The sequence below is a fragment of the Chamaea fasciata genome, unplaced genomic scaffold (genome assembly GCF_029207755.1).
Source record: "Chamaea fasciata isolate MVZ Bird 193981 ecotype frontalis unplaced genomic scaffold, bChaFas1.0.hap1 SCAF_40, whole genome shotgun sequence".
NCBI lineage: Eukaryota > Metazoa > Chordata > Aves > Passeriformes > Sylviidae > Chamaea > Chamaea fasciata.
The window spans coordinates 845,693-863,209 of NW_027094125.1; the positions used below are offsets into that span (position 1 = coordinate 845,693).

General features: G+C 54.0%; 1 pseudogene; it reads left to right on the forward strand.

Moving 5' to 3' along the window:
- Nucleotides 1-17,224, forward strand: part of LOC136303662 (uncharacterized) — a 301,387-nt pseudogene extending 284,163 nt beyond the window's left edge.
- Nucleotides 17,225-17,517: the final 293 nt, after the last annotated feature.

Below are 17,517 nucleotides of genomic sequence, written 5' to 3' on the forward strand. Positions count from 1 at the left end.
GGAAAAAAATCAGGGAGGCCAAAGTTCAGTTTGAATTTAAAATGGCAACTTCTGAAAAGGCTGACAAAAAAATGGTCCAGAACAGAATGGTCCCCCCATTATCCAAGAGGAAGCAGTCAGAGAACTGCTGAGCCACTTGGATGTTCATAGATCTATGGGCCCAGATGGGATCTACCCCAGGGCGATGAGGGAGCTGGCAGATGAGCTTGCGAAGCCCTTCTCCATCATTTACAATCAGTCCTGGCTCACTGGTGAGGTTCCAGATGACTGGAAGCTGGCCAATGTGACACCCATTCACAAAAATGGTAGGAAGGAGGGTCCTGGTTATTATAGGCCAGTTAGCCTGACTAGCAAGGTAATGGAACTGTTTATACTGAGTGTCATCACACAGAATTTACAGGATGGCCAGGGTATCAGACCCAGCCAGCATGGGTTTAGGAGAGGTAGGTCATGTTTGACCAACCTGGTCTCCTTTTTTGATCAAGTGACCTGCCTGGTGGATGCAGGAAAGGCTGTGGATGTTGTGTACCTGGACTTCAGCAAGGCCTTTGACACTGCCTCCCATAGCACACTCCTGAAAAAGCTGGCAGCCCGGGGCTTGGACAGGAGCCCCGGATTAGGAACCGGCTGCATGTCCGGGCCCAGCGAGTGGTGGGGAATGGTGCTGCATCCAGCTGGCAGCCAGGCACCAGTGGTGTTCCTCAGGGGTCTGTGCGGGGGCCAGCTCTGGTCAATATTTTTATTGGTGACATGGATGAGGGTATTGAGTCTTTCATTAGTAAATTTGCAGATGACACTAAGCTGGTAGTGTGTGTCAATCTGTTGGAAGGTAGGAGGGCTCTGCAGAGAGACCTGGAATGGTTGGATGGATGGGCAGAGTCCAGTAGGATGAAGTTTAATAAGTCCGAGTGCTGAGTCCTGCATTTTGGCCACAATAACCCCTGAAATGTTATAGGCTGGGGATGGTGTGGCTGGACAGTGCCCAGGCAGAAAGGGACCTGGGGGGACTGGTGACAGCAGCTGGACATGAGACAGCAGTGTGCCCACATGGCCAGGAAGGCCAGTGACACCTGGCCTGGATCAGGAATGGTGTGGCCAGCAGGAGTAGGCAGGTCATTCTTCCCCTGTACTTGGCACTGGTGAGGCCACACCTCGATTGCTGTGTCCAGTTCTGGGCCCTCAGTTTAGGATGGACATTGAGATGCTCAAACACATCCAGAGGAGACAACGAGGCTGGTGAGGGGCTTGGAACACAAGCCCTGTGAGGAATGACTGAGGGAGCTGGGGTTGTTTAGACTGGAGAAAAGGAGACTCAGAGGTGACTTTATCACCCTCTACAATCTCCTGAAAGGTGGCTGTAGTCAGGTGGGGGTTGGTCTCTTTCACCAAGCAGCAAGCAACAGAACAAAAGGACACAGTCTCAAGCTGCACCAAGGGAAATACAGGTTGGATATTAGGAAAAGGTTTTCCATGGAAAGAATAATAAAGTACTGGAATGATCTGCCCAAGGAGGTGGTGGAGTCACATCCCTGGATGCGTTTAAAAAAAGACTGGATGTGGCACTCAGTGCCATAGTCTAGTTGAGTTGTATGGGCATGGATTTGACTCCATGATCTTGGAGGTCTATTCCAACCTAGTCATTCTGTGATTCTGTGAACCACTGACAAAACTGCAGAAGATTCTTAATACTATAGCTTTTCTTTTATTAAATCTTTTATCAGTAGATATGTTGCTCCTAACTACTTTATGCCTTTAGAACCACAGGTATTCATCATTATTTCATTTTAGTATTTATTATGCCTTTTGAACCCCATGTCCAACAGACTAATGCAATTGAAAGTCATTTTCTATCCCAAATAGACCAAAACAATTATTTCTTTATCCCGGTGAGACTAAATCCTGTGTGTCTGGTGTCCCATCTCACTCAACCACTCCAGGTATCTCCACAGGGGATTTCTGACCTGCTTGGCCATGGTGACACCCCCAAGCGTGGCCATTGGGGCCACTGTCCAAAGGTGTTTGGGACTGCTCGGATGTTCTTTAGCAGCAATGTCTGTCTTTTCTCTCTCTGTCTTTATCCTCTCTGTCATTACACTCTCTGTCTTTATTCCCTCTCTTTATTCTCTCCCTTGATGCCTGAAAAAGGCTGGAAATAAATCCCCATAGACTGGTGTCTATAGAGCAGGTATTTGTTTATTGCAGTGCTGGTGGTGAGGGGGATATCTCCACCTATCTCACCCACCTTGTCATGTGCTGTGGTTTATTTACACAGTAATTATTGTTTAATATTGCCGCGTCATTATAACATCATGGTGAGGCGAGGGTCCGGAGTGACGCAGGGTCCCTAGGCAGGTGCAAAGGAGAGCTGCTTTATTCCAAAACCCTGGCCTTTTAAAGCACTTATTATTAGCTACACAGTTTTAAATCATAACAAACATATTTCAACCGACCACCATACCCCACAATGTGAACAGGATATGGTTACATAACTTTTTTTTCTACCTTTAATTCAGTTGAGTCACTTTCCCATGGCCCTCTTCTGCTTGGCCAAAGCAGGAGGCCTGAGCCATGATTTTACAACGCCTTCCCTTTGTAAGGTTGTACCTACACAACACAGCATCAAACACATGCAGTTATGGTGTTCCTTGGTCTTTCTGGATCTAACCGGTCTAAATTCTCCATTTTGTAGCTAACTGGATTTACATTTTCTAATTTCCCATTAGTACATGCTGCTGCTTCCCAGTATAGCTATACTTGTCTATTTTGAAATTATTCACCTGCTGAGTTTCTGTTTATTTAAGAGTTAAGACACTAGTTAACAATACAGTAGCCATTACATTGTATAGAAAGGTATGATTCAGGTTATATAGATATAAAAAGTTATGATTCAGGTTATATTATATATTATATATCTTATAACTCAAACTGTATAAGCGTCTTGTAACTTTGGCCCAAGTTACATAGGCATCATTCTCTTTACTCTGTCTTTATTTGCACCTCCTTTATCCTCTCTATCTTTATTCTCTCTTATTCCCTCTCTCATTATTCTCTCTTTTCTCTCTTTACTCTCTCTTTACTCTCTAGTCCCTTTATTGTCTCTTTCTCTCTCTTTACTATCTTTATTCTCTGTTTACTATCTCTTTATTCTCTCTCTCTCTCTCTTCTCTCTTTATTCTCTTTATCTCTCTTTATTCTCTCTTTTTGTTCTCTTTACTCTCTCTATTCTCTCTCTTTACCCTTTGTTTTCTCTTTACTCTCTCTTTACTCTCTGGTCTCTCTATTGTCTTTCTCTCTCTTTATTCTCTTTACTGTCTCTTTATTCTCTTTATTCTTTCTCTATTCTCTCTTTACCCTCTCTCTGTTTTCCCTCTCTTTACTCTCTCTCTATTCTCCCTCTCTTTATTCTGTTGCTCTCTCTATATTCTTTCTTTCTTTACTCCTCCGTTTTCTCTCTACTCTCTTTCTCTTTGTTTTCTCTCTCTTCAGCTTTCAACAGAATGCCTTAGAGTGATGCTTCCTGTGCTGATGACGGTCTTTTAAACCCAGCCTTCTCCCTGACCTCTCCACTGTTGTCTCTCTCTCAAGGTTGTTGTCTCTTACCCCCTCCCATGGGCAGGCCAGTGTTCAGCCATCCCCAGGACAGCAGGGCCCCACCCCACGTCCCTGTGACCTGGGAAGACAAAAAGCATCACTCCAAATGTTCCCCCTTTCCTCCTTCTTCCAGGCATTTGGCCCTGGCAGTGGGGTTTGCTGCTGGTTGCTGTAGGAAGAAGGAGACACCACTCTGACATTTTGGGGCCCATGGAACCAAGGAAGCCCCTGTGACACTGTGGGGCCACATGGAGCCAAGGGACCATTGTTACACTGTGGATCCGAGGAGACCATTGTGACACAACAAGGCCTCGTGGAACCAAGGAATCCAAAGGTGCAAAACATTCCTTGTGGGGTTCTGCCCTGGGGAAGGGGAACCTCATTAGTGGCAGCTTGGGCTTGGCACACCCTTGAGGAAGGTACCTGTTTGTAATGGGGAACCTTAGGAGGTTTAGATTGCTTTAAAAAATTAAAAAAACTAAAATAAAACACCTTTTTGCCTGTGTACAGCCAGTTCTCTGAACAAAGCAGATCCCAGGTGACTGAGCAGAGACAGGAGGGGGTTGGGGAATGTGGAGCAAGGTTCTCCACACTGGCTCAGACATCAAGGCACAGCTTCTCTGAGCAGGCCAGACCTGCTTAGGAGAGTCCCTGGATCAATACCAGTCAGTGAATGTTGCAATCACCTCTTCTCTAAAGAGAAAAATACACCCTTTAAAATAAGAATGTGTCTTTCTTAGAAGCTCTTTGAAATATTCCTCCATAACTGCAGTAGGAAAGCTCCCTAATGAACCGCACTACAACAGAGAGATCAGGGCAGAGCCATGGTGTGTCAGGACTTGTTTGATCTTAATGAGCCCCATGGTGCATTTGCTGCTGAGCCCTCATGGCCTGAGAGGAGATGGCACAAACCTTTCCAGGAGTCAAAGTCATGGCACAAACCCAGAGTGATTCGAGGAATTAATGAGTTCCACTGAGGTCCATCCCCAACACAGGCTCCTCATGGAGTCCTTGAAGGAGAAAATTGGAGGCCAGGATTGCACAAAAACCTCTCAGAGACTCAGTGTGGAAAGGAAAATCCAAAGTGCCTTAAACACCTTGAGTATCTCAAAGCATTAATGAGCCCCCTGAATGTTGTTACTGAGTAAGAATCTCAGGGGAGTAATTACAGCAGATAATTGGAGGCCATGAATGCACAAACCTCTCAGAGACTCCAAGGCAGAAGCAAAACCCAAAGTCCTTTGAAAAACCTGCAGGCCCTTAGAAGCCCCACCAGGGCCATTCCTGACCAAGGCTCCCCAGGGACTCCTTCCAGCAGATCTTTGAGGCCATTGGGATGGGAGGGGGATGCTGAGGGCAGGACAAGGGGCTGACAGTGCCCAGCCTTGCTGAGGCTGTGCCAGGAGGCCCCAGGGCCTCAGGACAAGGTGTCTGCTCACAGCCCTTGGTGGCACAGAGGCTGCTGTGCCCCAGGACGCCCAGACTTGGCTTCTCTTTGTCCCCACCTGTCATCACTGCCTGCACTTCTCTGCTCTGGCTGGGGCCTGGGGACACTTTCTCGGTCATGCCCCTCAGCAGGACCCATTAAAACTTCAAGAAACTTTGGAGTTGCATTCTGACTGGGAGCTCAGGAGAGGTTTCTTCAGCTCCCTCTCAGGGACTGATGTTGAGAGCCTCAGTACAAACCCCAAGAGGGTCATGAAAGTCCTTGTGCTGTGTCTGTGCTGCCGAGCTGGGCCGGGCTCCTGGCACAGAGGCAGCTCCTGGCAAGGGCAGCGCTGCAGAGAGACAGCTCTGCCCAGGAGCAGCTCCTGTGCACAGCCCAGCAGGGCTGGGGCACTGCCTGCAGCCACCCCGGGCACAGCACACAGGCACTGAGGGGCTCAACTCAGCCTGGGCTGGCAGCACGGAGCAGAGCTCACTGAGGGCTCACTAGAGGAGAAATCCTCACAGTGTCGGGAACAGTCACTCTCTGGCTGGGGGAAGAGAAGCTGCAGCTCCTGCAGGGATCTCCTGAAGCTGGCACATCCCACAGCTCTGAGGCCCTTCCAGGAGGACTCTCAGAGTCGCTGCAGGGCAGGGATGTGGCCCTAGGGCAGGGCTGGGTGTCCCTGCTGCACCACCCGAGGCACAGCACAGGGCAGCTCCCTGCTGCCGGGCTCTGCTGCAGGGCTGAGCAGCCGGGGCTGCAGCCAGGGGTGCCCAGGGCTGTCGTGCAGAGCAGGGTCCTGCAGCCCAGGGCTCTGTGCTGGGCCACAGAAAGCTTTGCTGTCCCTCCAAAGTCACTCTCAGAACTCTCAAGAGGCTCCTTGTGTTCCTTGTTCCTCCAGGGCTCAGTGGGATGAGATCAGGGTCCCACTGCAGCCTACAAGAGACTCAGGTTTTGCTTGTTGGTGGCCAGCGCCCATCAGATGGCGAATGGTCTGTGCTGAACCTTCCTGGGGCTCTACAGCTTGTGCCAGGGCTGATGGCAGGGGAATGTTTGTCTGGAGGGATTTGAGAGCTGCCAGGAAAGCACAGGGGTCCTGCAGGGACAGTGTGTGCCAGGGATCAGCAGGGAGTGGAGCTCACTGGGCACAGTCCCTCTCCTTGTGATGCCACAGGTGCCAGAGCACATCACAGCACCGCTCCTTGTGATGTCACGGGCACCAGGGCTACCTGACAACCCTGCTCCTTGTGACATCAAAGGAACCAGAGAACATCACAGCCCATCTTCTTGGGATGGCACAGGCATCAGAGCACATCACTGTGGAAAATCAGACAGCTACAGAAGCTGAGCTGGGTGGCACCGGCAGACCCTTTGGCCCTGGTACAGTGAAAGCCGTGGGAGAGATAAACTCAAGGCAAGAACAAAAGTGAAGACACCATGTCTGATCACGCTGACCGCTCTGACGAGAGAGAAAGTAACAAGGCCATTGCTAGTGCAAGAATGTAAGAAGGACTTGATAATAGAAAAGATTGTGTTACTGAAGGAACAAGGGCAAAAGGGTCTGAGTGGAAAATTTTGTACAGACCGTAGAGACCTATGAATACTGGTGAACTTGTGTACTAAACTGGCTTTGCTTTGCTGACGTAGCGGAGCCCGTGTCTCTCATTTCCTGCACATCACAGCCAGCCCCGCACCTTGAGACATCACAGGCACCAGAGTAAATCCCAGCCCTGCTCCTTGTGATGTCAGAAGTACCAGAGTAAATCCCAGCCCTGCTCCTTGTGATGTCACAGGTACCAGAGTAAATCCCAGCCCTGCTCCTTGTGATGTCACAGGTACCAGAGCACATCACAGCCAGGCCCCACTCTTTGTCTTATCACAGGCACCAGAGTACCTGACAGCCCTGCTCCTTGCAATGTCATAGGCAGCAGTGAACATCACAGCCAATCCCTCTCCTTGTGATATCACAGGCACCAGAGCACATCAGAGCCCTGGTCACTGTGATGTCACAGGCACCAGAGAACATGACAGCTTTGTTCCTTGTGATTTCATGGACACCATAGTAAATCACTGCCCCACTCCTTGCAAAGTCACAGGTGCCTGTGACATCTCAAGGAGCAGGACTGGCTGGGAGGTGTTCTGTTCTGGCTGTGAAATCACAACGTGCAGAGGTTCCAAAGGAAAAAAACACTCTCCCCCAGTTCCCTCACTACCAGTTCCTCCCAGCTACTTCCAGCATGATCCCGTTTGCTCACAACCATTCCTAGTCAGCCTCAGTGTAGTCACTCACTGCCAGTATGATCCAAGTCACCTCCAGCATGATCCCAGTTCCTCCCAGGATAAGCCCAGTTGCTTCCAATCAGCCCCAGCACACACCCAGTCACTCCCAGTTCCTCCCAGTTGCTCCTAGCATGATCCCAGTTGCTCACAGCTGCTCCTGGTCACACTCAGCATGATCCCAGTCAATCCCAGTATATCCCATTTGCCCACAGCATCGTCTTAATTGGCCCTGCAGGCTCCTACTCATTCCCAGTATGATGCCAGTATGATCCCAGTCTCCCTCGGTGTGATTGCAGTCTCCCCCACCATGGGCTAAGCTCCTCCCAGCACGATCCCCGTATAACCCAGTCACTCCCAGTGATACCACTCCTGGGATCCCCCAGCCCTCTCTGTGTTCCCCCCTCCCGGGAGGAGCCCCAAGGGCTGGAAGTGCCCAGCCAGGGTCCCCAGCAAGGCCCAGCGTGGATGTGCAGCGCCCAGTTTTCCCAGTTTCCCTCTCCTTTTCCCCGGGCTGGGTTCCCCCCGGCCCCAGCGGGTGGGAGCAGCCGAGAGCCCCGCGCTGCCCATCCCGACCTGTCCCGGCTCCATCCCCGCTCCTCCCGCGGCCGCCAGGGCTTCGGGAACGGGGCACCGGGGTGTGCCTGCTCCTGGCGGAGGAGGAGGGCTGGGAGAGGAGAGATGGAGAAGGAGAGCAAGAAGGGATGGAAGTACGGGAAGGAGGTGGGGTTAGGGAGGAGGAGGAGGAAGGATGGAAGGGGAGGAGCCGGAGAAGGAAGAGGAGGAGGGACAAAGGAGGGTCAAGAAAAGGAGAAGGACCACGAGGTCGAGCGCTCTCTGAATTCACAGCCCTCGGCCCGTGGCATCATCACGCCCCATCCCACAGGTGACCAGGGAGGGGGAGCTCGGCCCAGATATCCTGGGTGGTCCCTGGGTTGGGTTTTTTCGGAGGGGATATTTTGAGAATGAAAAACTCCAAAGTTGAGCAGAAAATGCCTTTTGAGGGGACACTGGGGGGTCCCAGTGTTGGCTGCCGTCAGAGGCAGCCTGGAGGAGCAGAGCCCTGTGTCCCCCAGGAGCCCAAAGTCGGGAGCCCAGAGAGGGGGGAGCGCCGCCATTGGCGGGACCCTCAACAGCCTGGAGAGGGGCAGGGGGGACTCCTTGGACCCCCTGCACCCCAAAGCAGAGAACTGCGGGAGAATGGACTCTGGGACCCCAAAACCCCCCAGCATCCCTGAACGGGGAGACATGAGAGGGGGGAGTTTTTTGGATTTCTGGGGAGGGTGGGAACCAAGTAGACGAGGGACCTCTAATACAAGCCTGACTCCCAGCAGCTGGGACAGGGGGTAACCCCCGAACACCAAAGGGGAGAGGCCAGAGACAGAGAATTCCTGGGAGGCATTTTCAGGACTGAAACTTGGTGTTTGGGAGGTTTTTATGGACCCCAGATGTCTGGTCACTTCCGGAGATGGACTTGGGCAGAGGGACCTTCAAAGTCAATGTACTCATCCTGTGTTTTTCCCCTAATCAGGATTTCCCATTCCCAAACCTTGGCCAGAAGAAGGCTGTGAAGAAGAGGAAGATGCCCTGGGAGCCCCAGGCAGGTGAGGAAGTCAGTGCTCCTTTCCCCCTCTCTCCTGCTCCATCTCCCAGCCCAGCATGGCCCCAGCGACAGGACAACCCCGCACCGACGCCGTCCTGCTCAGGACAAACTGAGGGGATCTCTGTCCCCGTCCTTCTGGCACAGAGGCAAATCCCATCCTCTCCTTTTCCTTCCTCCCCCAGACAAGGAGCTGAGGATGGAGACCAGGGAGGACAAATCGCCTCAGCAAAACCTCATGGAAGAGGCTGTTTTGAGCAGCTCCACAGCACAGGAATCCAATGGGGAGGAAAAGCCCCAGAGATCCCACATGAAGAGGGGCTCCAAACCCATCCCAGGGTGCTCTGAGGAGGAAAGACCAAACCTGTGCTGGAAAGGCAGCTGGAGATCCAGCCGGATCTCTCAGCTTGTCCATGAGCAGCCTCATGATGGGGAGAAGCCCCACAAGTGCTTGGAGTGTGGGAAGAGCTTCAGGCGAAGCTTCCACCTGATCCGCCACCAGATGATCCACACTGGGGAGAAGCCCTGCGAGTGTCCTGAGTGTGGGAAGAGCTTCAGAGACAGCTCCCACCTGATCCGCCACCAGATGATCCACACTGGGGAATGGCCCTATGAGTGCTTGGAATGTGGGAAGGGCTTCAGTGAGAGCTCGAACCTGATCGTCCACCAGATGATCCACTCTGGTGAGAAGCCCTTCGAGTGTGGGGAATGTGGGAAGAGCTTCATCCAGAGATCCAATCTTATTGTCCACCAGAGAATCCACACTGGGGAGAGGCCCTTTGAGTGTGGGGAATGTGGTAAGAGCTACATCCAGAGCTCCAACCTGATCAGCCACCAGAGGACCCACACTGGGGAGAGGCCTTATGAGTGCTTGGAATGTAGGAAGAGCTTCAGCCGGATCTCCCACCTGTCCTCCCACAAGAAGATTCACACTGGGGAAAGGCCCTACGAATGTCCCAAGTGTGGGAAGAGGTTTCACACCAGCTCAGACCTCTTCATACATGAGCGGATTCACATGGATGAGAGGCCATTCCGCTGTCCCGACTGTGGGAAGGGATTCAAGCACAACTCCACCCTCATCACCCACCAGCGCATCCACACTGGGGAGAGGCCCTACGAGTGTCCCCAGTGTGGGAAGAGCTTCTCCTGGAGCTCATCCTTGAGACACCACCAACAGAGCCACTGGTAAGGGAACCCCTGTGAGTGCCCCGACTGTGGGAACAGCTTTGTGCACTGCTCCAACTTCATCCCCCATTAGAGGACCTACATTGGGCAGAGCCCTGGTGACCCACATTCCCAGTGGAATTCCCACCTGGCAGGTGGTCTCCACACTCCTCTGGATTCCCATGGGCACCTGGATGAACACAAGGGCAGGAGCATCCATCAGTAGTCAAATCGACATTGGAAATTCACTGGGAAGATCTGATTTTCTAATTTTATACCCTAAAAACCTTGACTGCTCTGTCCAATTGTTTCTTCTTGTGGCATCAAGCAGTACTGGATGATCTTGATGATCTTTTCCTACCTGAATAATTTCCATCTTTATCACATCGAAACACCCAGAACCGGGGTAAAAATAAAGAAATTTAGTAAAGGGATCTAAAGCAGCACTGTTTTACCAGGATTTGGGGGTGTATTTGGGGTTGGTTCACTGGATTTTTTGGGATTTGTGGGGGTTGCCCAGGCTGGGCGGACAGGGCCACAATTTCATACGTGTGTGCGCAGAATGTGTCCACCTGAGCCCAGCTGTTCTCCAGGAATTCTGGTTGTCTGTCCCAGTCCCTGGCGGGGGTCTCCCCATTTTGGGGTGTGCTCCCCAAAGTGCCCAAATCGCTGCTGAAGTGCCCGAGCTGCTCCTGGCTGGGGATGTTCCTGTCCACCAACCTCTCCTGGTCAGTGCCATGGGGCGCTGGGAGGAAGTTTGGGGGGATCGTGGGGGAACTAGGAGAGGCTTTTGTGGCTCTTGGGGCCATTTGTGCTGCTCGGAGGGGGTTTGGGGGGCTTTTGGGGCAGTCTGTGTGACAGTTTTGGTGGTCCTGGCCAGGCTGTGTGGCTTGGAGAGAATTTGGATGAGACTTGGGGGAGATGGAAAGGGGTTCTGGTGGTTCTTGGGGCCATTTATATGGCAAGAAGCATTTGGGGGGGTCCTGGCCAGGAGCTGGGGGGTGGTTTGAGGGTTCCAGGAGTGTCTGTGGGGCTGGGAGGGGGTTTTCGCGCAGATGTGACCCCCCTCCCCAGACCCCCAAAGCTGCCAGCAGACCCCACCCCCCAAGATGCTGCCGGGGGTGGGGGTGTCCATGCTGGGGTTCATCCTCCTGGCGCTGCAGGAGAAGGTGAGGGGCGTCCCCAGGGCCCGTGTGTGTCCCCCAGAGCGTGTGTGACCCCCCATGCTGGTGTCACCCCCTTTTCCCTCCCCACAGGGCTCCTGCCCCAGCTCCTGCTGCCCCCGGGGGGAATTTGGGGAGGGGGCAGAGGGGGTGCGCAGCCCCCGCCGGGGGATGACCCCGGCCCAGCCCCTTTGTTTAGCACCAAGCTGGGCTTGGGGCCGCAGGGGGAAGAGGCCCAGGGGAAGCAGATCCTGCAGGTGGGACAGGGCTTGGGCTCAGGGCAAGCTCCTGCCCTGCACACCTGGCTCAGGTGTGACCCTGTCCCGGGAAGGGAGCGGGACATTCCCATCCCCACGGATCCTATCCCCAAAATACCACTTTTGGGATCCCTCATCCGTCTCTGCAGTCCCCCCTCCAACATCTCCAGGCCTCTGGGAAGAGCTCAAGGGGATGGAATTTCCCAACCAGCAAGGCCCAGTGTGGATGTGCAGCGCCCAGTTTTCCCAGTTTCCCTCTCCTTTTCCCCGGGCCGGGTTCCCCCCGGCCCCAGCGGGTGGGAGCAGCCGAGAGCCCCGCGCTGCCCATCCCGACCTGCCCCGGCTCCATCCCCGCTCCTCCCGCGGCCGCCAGGGCTTCGGGAACGGGGGAGGAGGAGGAGGGGGGAGGGAGGAAGAGGCGGAGCGGCAGCGGGAAGCGGGAGGAAGAAGAGCAGAGGAGGGACCGGGCGGCCCCAGCGCTCCCTGAGCCCGCAGCCCCCCGGGACCATCGGCCCCATCCCGCAGGTGCCCGGGGAGGCGGAACTCGCCCCAGATATCCCGGGTGGGGTCCCTGGGTTCGGTTTTTTTGGGGGATGTTTGGGGCTTGCAGGGTTCCCCCCTCGGGGGACATGGCGGGGTCCCCGGGAGGTGTTTTTGGGGGGTCCCGGTGTCGGCAGAGCCCCGGCGGGGGGCGGGGGAATGCGGGTCCCCCCAGGTGGGGGTTGGGCTTCCCGGGCCGGGCCCTCCGAGCTCTGCCGGGGCCACGTGGGGAGCGGCGGGACCGGCGGGGGGACACCGGGTTTGGGGAGCCCGGCAGAGATCCGGGCTTTGGGGACCCCCTGAGCGGGACCCCAGAGACAGGAGAGCCCCAGGAGCCCAAAGCGGGGACCCCGAGAGGGGGGGACCCCTGGGATTGCCGGGACCCCTTTGGGGGGTGCTGGGGCTGGAGGGGCGGGATGGCCGGGAAAGGGGTTCGGGGCTCCCGGTGCCGGCAGCGGCTGCTCCCAGGATGAGCCCAGTCAGTCCCAGTATGATCCTGATCACTTCTCACTCCCTCTAGGATCCCTGTTGCTCCCAGTATGAGCCCAGTGAGTCCCAATATGGGCCTGGTCCCTTGCCCTCACTCCCTGCCTGATCCAAGTATGACCCAGTCACTCCCAGTCATTTCCTATTACGTTACAATTTGCCCCCAGCACGGTCCCAGTTCCTGCAAGTTTTTCCACCTTTTGTGCAGTGTGTTCCCAGTTCTCCCAGTTGCCCCCAGTACAGTCCCGGTAATTCCCAGTATGATCCCAGCCTCTCCCAGCAGGGCTCCAGTGACTCCCACTTGCCCCCAGCACATTCCCAGTGGCTCCCAGTGTGGTCCTAGTCCCCACCTGCATGGTCTCAGGCATTCCCAGTATATCCCAGTTGTCCTGAACATTCTTGTAGTCATTCCCAGGCACTCCCAGCTAACCCAGTGTGGTTCAGATGCCCCCAGTTTTATCCCAGCCACTCCCAGTGCATCCCAGTTGTTACCAGCATGCATCCTATCATTCACAGTTGCTCCCAGTTCCTCCCAGTGTGGGAGCAGTTGGCTCTCGGCATGGGCCCTGTAGCTCCCAGTAACCCCCAGTCTGGGTCTAGTCACGCCTTAATCCATAATCCCAGTATGATTGTAGCCAATCCCAATATGATCCCAGTCACTTGCAGTCTAATTCCAGTCACTCCCAATCGCTACCAGGATGAGGCCAGTGGCCCCCAGTTGCTCCCTGTCAATGGCAGCATGACCCCAGTAGCCTCCAGTATGATCCCTGTGATTCCCTGTCTATCCCAGTATATCCCAGTCACTCCCAGTTGTCCTCAGTTGCTTTCAGCTTGATCCCAGTTCCTCACAGCCACTCCCAGTCACCCTCAGTGCGGTCCCAGTTGCTGCCACTATGATCCACTATGATCCCAGTCTACCCCAGCATGGCCCAGCTGCTCCCATTGAAATCCAGTAGTATCCCAGTTTCCCCCAGCATGGTTCCAGTTGCTTCCTGTTCCTCCCAGTTGTGCCCAGTTTCCCCTGGTATAGTCCCAATCCTGTCCCCATATAATCCCAGTCCCTCCCAGCATGGTCCCAGACATTTCCAGTTGCCCCCAATGTACACTCTGTCAATCCCATTCACTCCCAGGAGCCCCCAGCATGGTCCCAGTTCTGCCTAGCATGGTCTTGCCTGTTCCCAGTGTGGTTCCAGTCATCCCAGTGTGGTTAACAGACACTCCCAGTATATCCCAGTTGCCCTCAGCATGCTCGTAGCTATGCCTAGTTGCTCCCAGCTGCCCCACTAAGGTTCCAGTTACCCCAGTACAAACCTGTCCCTCCCAGTGATGCCACTCCTGGGATCCCCCACCCCTCTCTGTGTTTCTCCCTCCCAGCTCTCCTGAGAGGAGCCCCAAGGGCTGGAAGTGCCCAGCCAGGGTCCCCAGCAAGGGTCAGGGGCAGCTGACTCTTGGGGAACAGGGAATGGGGCATCGAGGGTGTCGCTGCTCCTGGGGGAGGAGGAGGAGAGATGGAAGAGGAGGGACAAATGAGGATCAAGAAAAGGAGAAGGAAGGAGGAGGTCGAGAGCTCCCTGAATTCACAGCCCCCCAACACATGGGAGAATCGCCCCCCACCTCCCCCACCAATCCCGCAGGTGACCGGGGAGGGGAGCTGGGCCCAGATGTCCTGGAGGGGTCCCTGGGTTGGGTTTTTCTGGGGGGGGGGGGGATGTTTGGAGAATAAAGATCTCCAAAGGTGAGTGGAAAATGCCCCTGGAGGGGACATTGGTGGGTCCCAGTGGTGGCTCCCAGCAGAGGCGGCCTGGAGGAGCAGAGCCCTGTGTCCCCCAGGAGCCCAAAGTGGGGAGCCCAGAGAGGGGGCAGCACCATGATTTGTGGGACCCTCAACAGCCTGGAGAGGGGCAGGGGGGACTCCTTGGACCCCCTGCACCCCAAAGCAGAGAATTAGGGGAGAAAGGACCCTAGGATCCCAAAAGCCCCTGGTGTCTCTAAATGGGGAGATAGAAGAGGGAGTAGGTTTTCAGATTCCTGGAACCTCTGGCAGCCTGGACAGGGAGGAATCCCAGAACCCTAAAATGGAGAGACCAGAGACAGGGAACTCCTAAGAGTTTTTTTCAGGGCAGATTTTTATGGACATATGATGCTGACTTCTAGAGATGGACTTGGGCAGGGGGACCTTCAAACCCAAGGTGCTCACATCTTGTTTTGCCTGCAAACTAGGATTTCCCATTCCCAAACCTTGGCCGGATGGAGGGCGAGGCTGTGAGGAAAAGGAAGATGCCCCAGGACAGCCAGACAGGTGAGGAGGAAGTCAGTGCCCCTTTCCCCCTCTCTCCTGCTCCGTCTCCCAGCCCAGCATGGCCCCAGCTGCAGGACAAACTCCCTGCCAGTGATGAACTGGGGGGAATCTCCTTCCCCTTCCCTCTGGCACGGAGGCAAATCCCATCCTCTCCTTGTCCTTCCTTCCCCAGACAAGGAGCTGAGGATGGAGACCAGGGAGGACAAATCCCCACAAAATAACCTCGTGGAAGAGGCTGATTTGAGTGACTCCACGAGGCAGGAATCCAATGGGGAGGAAAATCTCCAGAGATCCCACAGGACAAGCTCCAGCCCCAGCCCAGGGAGCTCTGAGGAGGAAAGACTCCTCACCCTGTGCCAGGAAGGCAGCCAGAGATTGAGCCAGAGCTCTGAGCTGGTGGTCCATGAGCTGTTTCATGAAGAGGAGAAGCCCCACAAGTGTGGGGAATGTGGGAAAAGCTTCAACTGGAGGTCCCGCCTGATCCGCCACCAGATGATTCACACTGGGGAGAAGCCCTACGAGTGTCCTGAGTGTGGGAAGGGCTTTAGAGACACCCCTGGATTGATCATCCACCATCGCATCCACACCGGGGAACGGCCCTTCGAGTGTGGGCAATGTGGCCAGAGCTTCAACCGGAGCTCCCACCTGACCTCCCACCTGAAGATCCACACTGGGGAGAGGCCCTACGAGTGTTCTGAGTGTGGGAAGACATTCCAGACCAGCTCCCTTCTCCTCGTACACCAGCGGATTCACACGGATGAGAGGCCATTCCGCTGCCCCGACTGCAGGAAGGGCTTCAAGTACAACTCCCACCTCGTCAGGCACCGGCGCATCCACACTGGGGAGAAGCCCTACGAGTGTCCTGAGTGTGGGAAGAGATTCAGAACGAGCTCAGTCTTGAATCAGCACCAATGGAGACACCGGTAAGGGAAGCCCTGCGAGTGCCCCAGCTGCAGGAGGAACTTCATCCTCTGCTCCAACTCCATCCCCCATCAGAGCACCCACGCTGGGGAGAGCCCTGGTGAGCCACATTCCTGGTAATCCAGGTTGGGAAGACACCTGGCTGGTGGTCACCACATCCTCCTGGATCCCCATGGGCACCGGGATGAACACAGGGGCAGGCACATCTGTTGAGACTCAGATCGACATTGCAAGTTCATTGAGAAGAGCTGATTTTTTACCTTGTCTTGGTTTGAAAGACAGGTGTCTGCTGAGGAAAGCAGGAGCCTCCCTTGGAATGGAAAATGTAAACCCCCTCCCTCCAAATTATTATAATTTTGAAATTAAGGAGCTCTCAGGCAAAGGTATGAGAATAGGAATAACTGTTCTTTAGCAGTATGTATAATAAAGCAAACAAACAACAACAGCTACAGCATTAACAACAAACAGAACCACAAACCCAGTGACCCCTTCTTGGCCGTGGGCACTTTCCCCTGATTCCCCTACAGCCGCAGGGGTGCTGTGGTGTGAGCTCGGGGAGCATGTGGTAATAATGGCAGCTTGACCAAGATAGGAAGGGATGAAGAGAGGCTTTTCGTCACAAACCCCTGGGGCAGTCAATCCCAGGGCCCCAGCAGCAAGCTGGGCTGGCACCTATATGTAGAGTTACAATCCAATTAGTTTTAGTAAGTTGACAATATGGGGATAGAGAGTAAAATGTCCTAAAGTAACTTTAGCATGCTTATATCCCCAGTCATCTGTTCTGTATATTCTGTATGTGTTCTGTGTCTTTAAAACTAGCTCTAAAAACAAAACAAACAAAAAAACCCCCCACACAATTTGTTTTAGAAAAACAGCATTCACTCCTACACATTTTTTTCTCTAAACCCTATGTATTCATCAAAAACACAACAACCAAACAAAAACCTTTTTTTTTGCTTTTAGTTAGTTTAGCTAGCTGAAGCAAACAAGCTCCCTAAACTGTTTTTTTTTCCCTTCAAATTGTTTAAACCTATCCTAAACTAAAACCACCAAAAAACACCAAAATCTCGCACCTACAACCCACCAAAACCTAAACCTCCAAAAAAACCCTAAAAAACCCTAAAACTAATAAAACTAAGTATAACTCTAAGTGTAACTACATACAGGCAGGGGTGTGGGGCTGCAGTGCAGGGAAAGGTTGGAGCAGTGCACAAGAAGCAGCGGGGTGGGGCAGCAGGGGCCTGGCTCCCAGCAGGGCAAGGAGAGGCAAACTCAGGGTCAGGGCACCCGAGCAGATGGTGCTAGGTCTGTCTTTTAATGAGTAACACTTGATAAACAAGCACTCACTTTAAAATTTCAAAGGTTTATTGAACCTTAACAAAAGGAGAAAGGGACAGCACTGGGAGCGCGGCCGACTGCCAGAGGCTCATCCACAAAATGGCAGCTCCACTTTTTATACCCCTGGTATGACATCAGCCAACCCTGGGCCCTCCCAAAGTCTGCCGCTCAGCTCTTCTTTGCCATCCAAAAATGGAGTCCTTCTTGCAGCGTGACTGGAGGTGAGGTGCTGTCATGCCAGGCCTCCCCAGTACGAGCTTTCCCCATTCCCAGCTGCCCCATGCAAGGGTCCGTGGCCTGGAGACCCCCGCACAGCCAGGCTGGTGTTTCCGTGCCTGGTGCTTCCAGCAGCCTCTCCCCACCTCTTGTGCACTTCGTGTCTTGCCTCCAATCTGACACATTCCAAATCCACCCAACTGTCCAATGTCCTCAAGCTCCAACAGACTCAGGTA